Here is a 12,903-nt window from a genome sequence, read left to right as displayed (position 1 = left end):
TTCATTTTTCTTTTTTTTTTACTAATGGGCTTTATTAATAATAATGATGATAATTCAAAAATATAAAATAAAAAAGCTCATTTTTTATTTACTTGCTTTATTTTTTTAGTGATATATATTACATATTTATATGTAAAATATAGATTTTATATAATATATACACATAATGTGTATATACATGGTATATGTTACATAGTAATATTACTTAGACTTATATATTTTTAGAATACTGTAACATAAATACATATTTATGTATACATATATACATAAGCACATACATAATTCTAAATACTATTACTAAGTCTAAAAACTATACACAGTGCTTCTTGAAAAATAAAGCAGTACAGATGACTGGAGTTGCTAAAGCTTCCTTGTTGTGTTTGTAGTTACTGATTTGCAAGAAAATCTCTGATGAAAGAAATAGAGCCCCAGCATAGAATGAAGGGCCAAGTAGGGGTTTTCCATTCTACATGCTGGGTCATCCACTCAAACTATGCTTCTCGTACCTTCAACTATTATCAACAGTAACTATGCGATTCCATTTTTTTTCTTCTATTGCCCTGCTCAAAAGCAGGTGGAGGTAGAATGGGGAGAGGGCAAGTGTCCCCCTTTCTAATTTATAACATACAGTAACTTCCTTCTCCCCGACCACACACACATCCCCCAAAATCATAAATGCACATTATATAACAGAATCTCAGAAGAAGAAACAAGCTCCCAGAAATATGATAAAACACAAACTTTTATAGTACATAAGAAAAGACTAAATGATATTTAAATGGAGCTTAGTTCCTTTGTTCTTCTGCAGGATCAAAACTGGATTTTATAGTTGTATTTAGAGAGAAAGGAAAAAAACCAAAGATGAGCCGTGTATAATTTACCGTGGAAGATTGTGTGCTGCAGCCTCCCCAACAATCTAACTCTGTAGCCTATCTACACCTAATTACCAACAGCCCATGCCCTTGTAATAACCCTCTGTCCCTCCCATTCCCCTTTGAGTAGAAAATGTGGGAATAATTTTCACTTATGTCATCACCAGTTTGAGTTAGTTTCTCGGGCAGGGTTAATTGATATTTGTATCTCTGTGCTATAGCATAGTACCTGGCATTCCTGTTCTTAGTGAATCTTCTCCCAAGCTATTCAAAATGTACCTGTAAAAACAACATAGGTCTCAGTTTTTTAAAACAATCCAATTACGAATAAAATTCCATTTTAAAATTTTATATTTATTCTTCGATATGAGTTGACACTAGGAGGTAACTAGTTTTTATCAAAAGCAAAGCTAAACTAAACAAAACAAACAACAAAAAAGCAAAGCTAATTAAGTAATGACAAATGAATCAAAAAAATTAAAACAGCACCCTTTAACTTAATATTCTGTCATTGTATAGTTTCACTTAATAATGCAATCTGCTATTGAACACAGACTTAGTATCTGGTTAATTTCATGCAAAATGTAATATATACATACATTCAGTCAACAGGCATGTATAATATTTTAATATTTTATACTTAGTATTAATTATTCATTTTATTTAATATTAAAACGATTAAATATTAATAATTTATATTTGATTTTAATCATCATTTTAAACACTCTAATTGAAAAGCAAATATCTATTTTGCATATTTCTTAAAGGACATCTTAAGTTAATATTAAAAATGACTGAGAAGATCATTTGAATGAAGCTTAAAAACGTTTTAGGTTATTTAGCATTGAAAGTGTATCTTTTCTAATTCATTTCAAAAAAGAAAAAGAAGGATATCAGGTCTGTGTTCTGAAAAGAATCATTATTCAAATAGACTAAAACACAGTTCTTCACCTGAAATTCTAATTTTTCACTTTATGCAAAACCAGCTATTAAATCTCTCCAACCCATTTTGGAAAAATAAGATCATATTAAACATTATTGAATTTAATTGCCCCTACCCAGTGCACACAGAAAGCTAGAGGATTTAATTAGCACTACTACTCTTGATTGCAAAATAAGGGAAGCAAACGAATATTTATTGCATATGTGTTGTTTGCCAGGTGCTCACACCTATTTTTCATCTCCTCAAAACAAATTTGCTAAGTACATATTATTTTACACATAAAAAGAAACATCTGAGGTTTAGAAAGAGTGTATGATTTGCCTAATATCCCAAAGCTCTTGAATAGCAAGCCTATTATCCAGTCTGTGGGTGCCTGGCTATAAAGCCTGACTCCTTGTACACCACGCTACCTCATTCCTAATGTAGTCAATCATGTACAGTCTTAAAATCTTTCTTAACATTTTTGTACACGTCGACCTCTCAAGTGTGCTGTGAGATCTACAATGATTTGGAGCCTGAGATTCCAAAGGAATGAGCTTTGAAATATGGGGTGTGAATTTTAATTCTGTCAGCTACTAGCAAGTAGGAAATCTCTATGAATCTCATTTTACTGATACATAAAATGGGATTATGGTATTACCCTGATAAATTTGTATTAGTGAATCTGAGTATTTAAGTTCATATTTAACAGATATTTACCACCAGTACAGACCAATTTCTTTCTATTTCTTACACATATTTTATTTTATTTTTATTTCTCTTTGGGTGTATCATGTACTAAGAATCTGCAAAGATAAACCAAAAGTATTAAGCATATATTATGTTGTAAATACTTTGTGAACATTATCTCTCTCTTTTTTTTTAAAGATTTTATTTTTATTTATTCGACAGAGATAGAGACAGCCAGCGAGAGAGGGAACACAAGCAGGGGAGTGGGAGAGGAAGAAGCAGGCTCACAGCAGAGGAGCCTGGTGTGGGGCTCGATCCCATAACGCCGGGATCAAGCCCTGAGCCGAAGGCAGACGCTTAACCGCTGTGCCACCCAGACGCCCCATGAACATTATCTCTTAATATCTCATCACAATCTTCTGAGATGTTAACCTTCCCCAGGGTCTGCTCCTCTTCTCAGGCTATTTCCCATGAGCATTCATCTTTCCTATAGTCTCATAGCTTTAAATATACTTCTAGATACTTTCTCAGTTTCAGACTCCATGTATTCAACTACATACTTGAAATTGCCATTTGAATGGCTAATTGGTAATCAAAAATGCATCTGACCTAGAACTCTTCATTCCTGGGTCTGTAACCTAATCCTACCCAGCCTTTGCCAACTTTAGTAACTAATACTTCCATTCAACTACTTGTTCAGGCAAAAACCTAGGAGTCATTGTGATTCCTTCCTATTACTCATGATCTCACACATCCTACCCAACAGCGAAATTTGCCTACTGGCAAAATTTATACTCCTATTCTCATCAGAATTGACCATCTTGGATCTATAGGACCATAATAACTTTTTAACAAGTCTGTTCCTTCTAATTGCACACTTACCACCCTTCAACTCTACATAAGAGCCAGAAGAATCTTTTCAAGATGTAAAGGTGATGTAAAGATGATGGTAAAGATGATGGCTTCCCATTGCAAGAAGAAATTTCCTGTCTTCTTATCCTGCCCTACCAATCTCTGGTTGACATGATTTCTGCCCAATTTTCCCCCTTGTTATATTTTAGCCATACTGTTTTTCAGAAAGTTTCTTGAATAACTAAGCTCATTTCTGCCTTCAAAATTTAACATTTGCTACTATTTTTAACTTGAACACTTTCCAGCAGTTCTTTCCAGCTCTTTATAGAACAAGGTCTCTTCTTACATTGCAGGTCTCAAACCCATGTTATCTCTTTAGTGAGTCCTTTCTCCATGAGGCCATCAAATGTGTGGTTTATGTGAGACCATTTCTAACAGCATCCTGTTTTACCTCATTCATAACACTTATTGCTACTGGGTTATCCATTTTTCACTTGTACATATTATTTGAGTATAAAATAATATACAGTTTATGAGGGCAAAGATCTTTTATGTATTTTTTCCCCCTCAGCATTGCCTTTTACTTTTTTGGGGAGAGGATAGAGGGGTGGGGTGGGGTTCAAGGGAGTGTACGGAGTCCAGAGTGTATAAAACTGGTAGTACAAGGATGGGATGAGATGACCAAGTAGCTGAGATGGAAGGCCCCAAGATTCTTTTTGCTATTGATCTCATACTCAAATGAAAATGATATGACATATATGTAATTGTCTAGCACATGGTATTCAGTAAAGGTCAGTTGCCTTTTCTAGCAGGATTCTCCACAGGCTATACCTAGATATCATCGTCCTTCCTCTTTCAGGGAATGAAGCTCATCTAGAAAAATGGGGGACAAAAATACAGTACAGTTTGGGTAATGCAGTTGGCTAACTGGCTCCAGGGCAGGGCCTCACTGTGCCCCCATCCTCCCCACTCCACTCTTCTAGGGTGCGGCCAAGAGTAGAGCTTCCCATGAGGCTTTCCTGAGGTCTCACCAGCTTGCCCAAGAAGATTCCATGTGGAGTGCTATGGACTGCAACTCTACAGTGCACAGTCCTCTGTCTCTGGCCATGACAGTTGTAGGGAAAGAAGCAGACACTCATGCTGGTTTCTCAGGCTGACTTTAGGATTTCATCAGTCATGCTGTGCTCAATATCTTGGAAAACCGCATCATTCACAGCGAGGACTTGGTCCCCTTCCTGAAGTTCTGCTTGATGGGCATCAGAGTCAGGAATCACGTTGGAGATAAAAATGTCCAGCTGGGAGGCCTTTCCTCCTCAGATATTAAATCCCAACTAAGCTCCAGGGGGCTTCTTCAGTGTGACAATTCAGGGCAGAAACTGGATCAACAAATTTTTGTAATCTGGGCAATATACCCTTTCACGAGGAGGAATCCATGCTGGGGAATTCTCCTAGGCAGGTGGGAAAACCTCTGGCTAGTCGTCATAAGGAATCCAGCTGTCCAGCTCTAGCAAGTCCCCTCAGGCCTCAGGCGCCTCAGGCTCCACTCACTGCCAATTCATTCTAGAAACTGGAAACGGATGTTCAGATGGATCTGAAAGAGTAGGCTCAGGGTTCAGCACTCAGGCCCTCCCTTTCCTCATGCACCAAGATCTTTTATGTCTTATTCTCAGCCATACTGCCAAGTGCCTAGAACTGCCTGATATATACTAGTTCTCAATGAACATTTATTAAATAAATGAATGGGTGGATAAAGAGATGTTATATTCATTCATTTGTGTTGAAAAAAGGCTGAGGGAGTATAAAATTCTAAACAGCAAAATTAGGAATAAACAGAAGTTGATTGAAAAAAATAAGTGACCACAAACTGTGTGGCATACATTTATCAATGGCTAACACATAAACATTGATTTATAAAATACACATTCCAGAGTTCAGAGTGGTTTTTCTTTTCTCCAATTATCAAGCCATGTTTAAGGGACTAGTGGCTTCAAACTTATATTGAAGTGTGTGAACTAGCTAGACTTTCATATATTTCTACTCAAGTAAGCATGAAATTAACTGAGATACATTATTTCCTTTCAGTATGAAACTCAAATCCATCATTGAATGTGGCTGAATTGTTCTTCACAGTTGTTGTATTGTGGTACTAACTGAAGATATGACCTAATCAAACACATCGTAATAGTTATCATGGCATCCTATTTTCTGTAATTTATACATGTCACCTCAACTGGAAGAGGTACAGCCAGGGCTGCCACATCACTTAGCTTCAAGGGTATCTTGTATTCTCTCCTCCATGGAGGATATAATTAGCTCTGGCAATGGTTATGGTAGAGTCTCATCTTTGCCAAAACACGTTACATAGTTTACTGTGCCTCCCTGCCTCCAAGATTCCTGCCCAACAATCACACCTACCAAATGTGGTTGTTATCAACCGGTGTAATTAATTTTCTTATTACATTTCATGTAGAGAGGGTGCAGCAAAAAGAGAAATGTGTCATGATCCGTGTGGAAGCATCACATGAAGATTCCAAAATTGAACTGAGGAATACGTTTGAGGTTTTGAAGTTGAAGCATTTTATTCCTCTGAAGAAAAATCTTCAAATAACAGAGAAAGGCAATATGGAAGTTGGCTTAATGTCTAAAGATAACTTTCATTTGGTCTGGTTATTCAACAACTATTATATTCCGTTAGGAAATTCCCCAAGGATGGCTATGCAGTATGACATAAATTCTGATCAAACCAGGGAGAAGAAAGGAGAGAGACGATATATCTTATGACATTAATTCTTTGAGTTTTGCCTCGCTTTGCTATCCTTAATGAAGTCCATCTCTTTCTCTCTGAATTTCAAAGATAATTAGTTTGTTCCTTTCTATACTATGGCGTATCATACTTACATTTAGTATGGTCAGTCGTACACATCTTCCATTTCACACTAGCTTATAACCTCATTAAGGGAAGGATTTGAGGTTTATTTTTCTTTCTCATGGATACTAATAATAGATCATAGCTCTTGGGTTTCAAAGTTTGTTAAGCAGTAACTAAAATTGCTCTTTTTAAGCGTTCATGGGACTTTTGTTAAGTAATTTACAAAAATTACCTGTTGGCAGAAAAAACAGAGAGAAAGGAAGGGGATGAATGAGGAAGAAAAAACTCCTACTTAGAGTTATTTTTTTTAGATAAGAAGGCTTTGATCTAGGGAGTTTAGCTAAGAGCTAAGTTTCCTCATATTTTCAAACCTTTATTTTAAGCCCACTGGAGGTAGGAATGCCAAGTATCAAGATACTAACTAAAGCTTTCATCGACAAGGTGACAGCTTGCTCCTAATGTTTAGGCAATTAAAAGACCTATATGGGAGGCACTGCTTTGCCAACATGAAAGTCTTCTGCCTCGGTGACTCTGCCACACATTCCAAACCCTACATGTGTCCTGTTGATCTCTTAAGAGAGCAACAATTAATTCCAGGTGTCTCTTTGGGCAAAGCATATTCCTGGCTCACCTGTGAAATTGCATGTTTTCTAACAAGTCTCTTTGCTTTTCATATTCAAAGAAAGTGCATTTACCTCATAACGATGCAGTATGCTAGAAAACCAAGTTTTCTGTAGCAAGGTCTCTGTGTCTCTCAGGGCTTACCTGTGTATCCTTGGACAAGTCTTTCCAGCCTCAATTTTCTCTCTTTTAAATGTGAATAATAATTTTGCTACTTACTTCTTTACCAGGATAACTAGAGGGGAGAGGGGAAGTGAAATAAAATACTGCAAAAATCAGAAATATAGATGTAAGGTCCTAGGAAAAAGACAAGTTGGCTCTCTCAGGGATACTGCATTTTACTGACAAATCCTCAATATTGTAGCATGTGCAAAGCCAGTATCTTTGCCTAAATTGTTTGGAAGGAACACAAGAATAAAGCCTCCAGGAGAGAATATAAGAAAATAGAGTACCCCCCCATCAGAATAATTGGATTATTTTACCCCTCTCAAGATTAAGTGTAAAGCAAGAATTTTGTATTTCAATAATAAAAAAAGAGTTTTGCGTTTCTTGAACCAGGGCTATAACAAAGCACAAAAGGAAGAAGGAGAAAATTAGACAAATAGGAAGAAAAGAAATTCCTAAATTCATTCTAGGATTATACTATTATCTTCTTTATTTTCCTATTGTTTTTATATAGTAGTTATTACCAAAGGTAATTATTCGGCTAAAAGCAAGGGAAAAGATGTAAAAATGTAAAGTTGCTTTGATGACAGAAATGTAGACTTCTAATGTCTATAGTTTCTCCTGTGTATTTTCTATTGATTATCTGAAAAATCCCTTGTATTCCTTGTTCAACCTGAACCCAAATAAAACAATATATTTCTGAATAATATATTTTTAAATAATGAGTTTCAAGGAATTTGAAGCTGTTGTAATATAGTATAAAGAATTTTTACATGAAGAATGAGAAAGACTGGATCTGGTTTAATAACTGGGAAATGGCCTAAACCATACACTTTACCTCAGTATTTAGTTGTTCTCTGGTTAGATGTATTAGGCGGACAGGTAGCAAAGCAACAAAGTTGTAAAAAGGAAAGATACTTCTGAATTCTTGACTTCTAAGATCTACATTATTTTAGTATGAAAAGATACTTGATTTTCATCTCCAATAATTTGCTTCATTTCATATTTTTTCTTGTGGTGATTTTGATTTTAGGAAAGGGTAATTACAAAAATGAAAATTGCTCACTTGGATTTAATGGATTTCTTGAAGTGATTTTACTTTTTTCTACTGGTGAGTTACAGGTAAATTACATATGCCCAAAGGCAATCTCTTCCAGTGTATCAGTGCAAGTATCTGTGTGACTTCAAAGGAAAATAAATAGACCCCTAGGGGCACCTGGGTGGTTCAGTTGGTTAAACATCTGCCTTCCGCTCAGGTCATGATCCCAGGATTCTGGGATCAAAGCCCAATCCTGGAATCAAGCCCCATGTCCGGCTCCCTGTTCAGCAGGAGTCTGCTTCTCCCTCTCCCTCTTCCCCTCCCCCTTTCTCTCTCTTTCTTGCTTTCTCCCTTTCTCTCTATCAAATACATAATTAAAATCTTTTTCTTTAAATAGACCCCAATTAAAAAAAAATAAGTCTATGCAACTAAAAATGAAAAGTTTCTTAGTAAATTTTTGTAAGCAATAGACAAAAAGAAGAAAAAAAGATCCGTAGTGAAGATGTTTAGAAAGGATTATTTAAATGACGACTTAAACATGTCTATAATGGTAAATTCAAGTTAAGAACCCGTTTAGTCTTGGTTCAGCCATCCTATTTTCAGGGGGCGTATTTCCAGGGAGCAAATAATTTGCTCTCCTAGACTAAGATACTATATTCTGGGTCTTTATATCTCCTGTACTCCCAGGTCCTGACTAAATGACCTGTTTCCCATGTTCTCAAAAATCAAACTTCTGCTTAGGCCAAGAGTTTAAAAAGTGGATACTTTGCATCTTATTATCTTTTGCATTTCAAAATTTATCTCTTTAAAGGAAAATGTTGTGTTCTTTTTGGTACCAGGCTATATCAAAACTAATGACTTACCACCTCAGGGTGTGGTGAGAGAACCATCTCAAAAGGCTAGTGGTTTGACAGAAGAAAATACGATAACTTCAGCATGAAATTTTAAGCAGTCTCTGGTTTAGAAGGATGTTAATGGATAAAAAGATTGAAAAAACAAACAAACAAACCTGAAGTTAAGTTCAGAAAGAAAGAGACCACCCTTGAGTAACAGAAAATAGAATATTAATTTCAGTTATTGCATAGTATTACAATGGTGAATATACATTTCAACTTATTTGTCTTTGCTTGGAAATAGGGTAGCATAGAAAGTGTGGCATAATGAAGTTCACTCCTTGGTTTGTTATTATATGTTTTATTCTTCATTCACTCAGCAATTATTGAGGGTTTACTGTAGGAATAGTAAGAGCTAATATTTATTTTGTGCTATGTCCTAAGCATTGTTCTAAGCCTTTTTTTTTTTTTTTTAATGAATTGACTCATTCTGTCCTCTTAACAATCTAAGAGATTCGCATGTTTTTTAACACTTTTTTTCAGGTAAGGAAACTGAGACAGAAGTAAGTAATTAGTTTCACATCACACATATAGTTAATGTGAAGCCTGAATTCTAATCTAAGCAGTCTGGCTTCAAAGTCCACCATATCTTTTGTTATAGGAATAGTGATAGGTGATATCCTGGCTCTGCTTTCAAAGAGCTTAAGCTCTAGAAAGGGGGAGAAGGGGCTTATAATTAAGTGTGTAATAGCCAGTAGAAAGTTTCAAGGTAGACAGAAGAGGAGACATCAAGGAGATGTCAAAAACAATGATGCCTTCCAGGGGCAACATTCTCAGCAAGGACAGAGCCAGGAAATCAATAGACCCAGATACATAAACAGTTAAGCCATTGAAAGTGTTAGATACTATGTTTGCGTCATGTAGCAATCGTAGTGTAAGCACAGGGGAGAATGTAACCAATCTCCTAGCAGCTGTAGAGAAGAGTAGAAAAAAGGTTTCCTGAGTCTTGAAAGAGAAGTAGATGATCCAGGCCACTGCAGGCACATCAAACAAAGGGAACAGTTGAGAAAAGGGAGTACTGAGAATAAGTAAGCAAGTGTGATGTAGCATGAGATGGCCAGCCACGTCTGAGAATAGCAGGGACTTTAATTTACTGGAGCACAGAATGTGGGGTGGATACCTATTTCAGTGTAAAACCTCAATCTATGGCAAAGAAGATCACTAAGAGAGAGGAATAGATGAAATGCTGTTTACTTTTCCTCTACAAAGCCTCTGCCAATTACAAACTCTTTCTATAAAAGGTGGGGGGGGGGGGGGTTGTTAAAATGAGTCCTTAGTCGTAGACTCTACTGTGGAGCTGCGCCCTACAATACATAATTTATTCAATCACTTGTTTATTCACTCATTATGCTCAATGCCTTTGCCACTTATGTCTTTATGACACTTTATGTCTTTATGACACTTTATGTCTTTATGACACTTTATGTCTTTATGACATCATGTCAGTGTGCTAGGAACCTTAAGGGACACAAAGGTGAATGATGGATAGGATCTGTCCTGTAGACCCTTCCAGCTCTGCTGGCAGAGCTATGGCATACTGGCGAGTACCCCTTCTGATTAGGTGGTGCCCATGCAGAACTGCTTGTTAAGCATTTTGAATATTAGTCCTGCTTGTAGGTAAGTTGGCTTATACTGAAGCACGTCCATAAATTGTTGTAATGGCCAATTTTACATTTTAAATAATTATTTGAGTCAGTTGTTAAACACATCATTCAAAAACAAATCATAAAAACTTACAATGAAGTTTTATTAAAAAGAAAGAAAATAAATACTCAAAACTCACTGCTTTTTAAAAATATATTTTACTATTTTCTATGCTCTTGAAGTTATTGCCAACTGTATCTGTATTGTGGAAATACTGTGCAGTGATGGGCTACTTACTATGCATCTCTTTCCAAATTTGCATTCAGTGGTTAGTTTGATATATGTTTAAAAAAATTGTAAGACTATTTTCATCACGGAGATAATCAGATCCATAAATTAGGATTCTATTTTCCCCCTGAAATTTGGTTGTTAAATATTTACCAGCACATGACTGCTCATTCATAAAATAGCAGTACAAAGTATATCACTATGTGTTTTTACCTGCTCCAATCGGAGTAGATCAGTACCTCAACCCATCCTCAGAAATTAGAAGTTCAAGCTCCCCACCCGTTTCCTAGTAACATCAGCAAGTTTAGATTAACCTCTAACACTCAACCTACCATATATTCTTAGTTTCCTGGCACAATGGTTCTCAACTCTGGCTATACATTAGAAACACTAAAGAACTTAAAAAAATTTCCAATTCCTGTGTCTATCTCTGAGCATTTGATTCAACTCATCCACCAGAAGAACTGGGCATCCATGTTTTTAAAACCTGTACATTCCCAAGGTGATTATAATTGTGAAGCCAATGGTGAAAAGGTACATCACAACTTACCTGTAACATGGGTGCTGCTAGAATGAGTCATCTTCTGTTGCTAGAAGAGAATATTTTTCACCTTCCACAAAGCAAGCTTGGGGGAGAAACAAGTGGTGGTTAGAAATGACCAGAAGCCATGCTTAAAACAACAACAACAACCATAACAACAACAACAGGGATTTCTGCCGACTGTCCCATCACTCTCTTTCCCCCCAGCTAGGAATAATGCCCTTTCACAATAGCATTTTGTTCAATTAGAGCGCAATGGAACCTTCCTAGGCTGTAGACTAAGCAAGGGCTACCAGGTCAGAACTAGGTTTGCCGCTGCTTTCCTCAAAGGCTGCTTGTCATCATCTTTGTTTGCTTCTTTCCAGGAAATCTATTTTAAAACTTTGAAACATAAGAAAATCTAATTTTATCCCATTCATCTGGACAATGGGCTCCCCTACTCTGGTCCCTTCTCTTCTAAGGAAATTCATCTTTAGTCATTCTAAGGTACTGTCCTTTTCTTCTTTTCTAAGGGGAAAATGTTTTTAGTGAATCCCAGGAAGCTTTATGGTCTTTTTTTTCTTCTTTGGAAGAAAAATTACACAAACTAATCACTGTAAGGAAAATTATTTTATAAGGAGAAAATATAAGAGATAAATTTATATGTTTCCATCTCTTTCTACCTTCAAACCACCATTCACTTATTTCTTTGTTATGCAAATGCATTATCTGTCACTGCTTAAACAATCTCTCTCCTTGTGGTGGACAAATTTTAAGGTGACCTTGATCACTACCTCCTGCTGTTTACAATTTTAATATGGCAAAAGCAATGGGATATCATTCTCATAATTATATTGTTAAATAGAACTCCATCTTGCTAGCTCAGTTATTGTGGTTAGCCAGCCTTCTTTCTTCTCTCTCTCTCTCTTTCTCAACTTGTGCATTGGGAAGAGACAAAGTACTGAATACTACCAACAATGACCTAAATGGAGAAGCATCTGCTTCCCTAGTCAAGTCTCCAGATGAGAACCCAACCCTGGCTGATACATTAATTGGGGTCTTCTGAGACCCCAAGTAGAAGATCCAGCTAAGCTATGCCTAGGTTTCTGACCTATGAAATAATATATAAATATTACACTTACCTACTAGATTTGTATTAATTTGTTATACAGTGTAGAAAACTAATATAATCACCTTTAAAACAATCGTCTATAGGGCACCTGGATGGCTCCTTGGTTAAGTGCCTGACTCTTGGTTTCAGCTCAGGTTATGATCTCGTGGGTCATGAGATTGAGCTCTGCATCCATCTCTGTACTCAGTAGGAGTCTGCTTAAAAGATTCTCTCCCTCTGCCCCTCCCTTCTCCCTTGCATGCACTCTAAATGAATAAATCTTTCAAAAAAATTAAAAAAAAATTTTAAATTAAAAATAAATAAAATAATTGCCCAATACTTCAATGTGACATCTATTCCCCCCAAATCATTGATCCAACATTTCTTTCTAGCTTCTCCTGTTGGTCAACTGATCCAAGTACCTACAAAAACCCCATGAACATTTATATTCCCATTCCTTTGCTCATGTTCTTCCCT

The 12,903-nt window shown here is 36.3% G+C and overlaps 1 pseudogene; it reads right to left on the bottom strand.

The window, feature by feature from the left end:
- Window positions 1–4,259: 4,259 nt before the first annotated feature.
- On the bottom strand, window positions 4,260–11,376 carry LOC113245264 (PDZ domain-containing protein 11-like; annotated as a pseudogene).
- Window positions 11,377–12,903: the final 1,527 nt, after the last annotated feature.

This window comes from Ursus arctos, unplaced genomic scaffold, assembly GCF_023065955.2.
Source record: "Ursus arctos isolate Adak ecotype North America unplaced genomic scaffold, UrsArc2.0 scaffold_4, whole genome shotgun sequence".
Lineage (NCBI taxonomy): Eukaryota > Metazoa > Chordata > Mammalia > Carnivora > Ursidae > Ursus > Ursus arctos.
Note: the sequence above shows the minus strand (reverse complement) of the source record. Positions and strands in the feature narration are given on the sequence as shown.